The sequence below is a fragment of the Schistocerca nitens genome, chromosome 7, assembly GCF_023898315.1.
Source record: "Schistocerca nitens isolate TAMUIC-IGC-003100 chromosome 7, iqSchNite1.1, whole genome shotgun sequence".
In the NCBI taxonomy this organism is placed as follows: Eukaryota; Metazoa; Arthropoda; class Insecta; order Orthoptera; family Acrididae; genus Schistocerca; species Schistocerca nitens.
The window spans coordinates 439,203,853-439,205,044 of NC_064620.1; positions in this window are offsets into that span (position 1 = coordinate 439,203,853).

The window sequence follows — 1,192 nt, forward strand, 5'->3', positions numbered from 1 at the left end:
GTGTGATGTAGATCTGGATGTAAGGCCATCGATATCGACGACAGAGGTCAACGTCCAGGCAGTAGAGGAAGTGATTCGCAGCAGGCACAGTTTTACGACGATGAGGACGTTCACAAAGCGCTTCTCGAATGGGTCCGTGACGAAGGAGCGGATTTCTCTCGAGGGACAAATTTCTGATCTTTGTTTCCATTTATTTTACTAATGGGAAATTTATTTCATTAACACTTGTAATGAATTTTATAACTCACCGATGCAATTTTAAACATCTCAGCAAGCGTGCAAAAGTATTAAAGTTTTTAAGTATTGTCAGTTTACATTTTACAAAATAAAACAGTTTATCTCGCGTGACACACGTACAGTTCAATTCAACATGCTTTTAAATTTTTGACTGCGGCGTTGTTTCTTATTAGTGACGAGAACGTTTCTCGTCCTCACTCATACCTCCACGCAAAGGACAATAGACAGAAAGTTAACTGGATAATGGCGGCAGACGACTGACATGACGTCGTGGCGGTAGCAGGCCTTACAGGGGTTGGCTAACGACACGCGGTTGATGACCTCCGATGACCTCTGAGAGACCGCCACCCACGCTAGAGCTGAATCCGGCAGAACATCTGACAATCACGCGCATCAGGGTTGACGTGGCAGTTCTCGGTTGTACGTCTCCATACAGCTCATCGTTCGGTATTATGAAACTGATTAAAGTCCTGCATCAGTGATATAAAGAAAAGAAATGATAGATGCTAAGCGGCCCTGGACGGAATCCTGATTAATACATTTATTTCATCGTAAGTCTTAGCTAGTTTATGTGTATTGACATGATTAACGCTATGTGTAGACCGTGGGAACTTATACTTTTCATTCACTTTATGATGGCATTCGTGTCACTGAAGCTACTTTATTCCATTGTTTCAACCAAACAGTTTCTGCGTGGTCGTAGTAAAGAATTCAACTCTCGGCTATTTAGATGTTCGGACAACATGGTGTGGAATAACAGCGATTGATATAAAATTGACTTAGAATTTAGGAAAACAGTCTTAATCGCGTTTATTTACTTATTTGTACTTACAGAAGTGTCTACAACAAGCTCTGAGTGAGCGTCATTGTAGATCACTGAAGTCTTGCACATTTTAAAAGTTTTACAATAACAATGGTGGCTGCGGCAAACGCCATGATGGACCACTAGATGGCA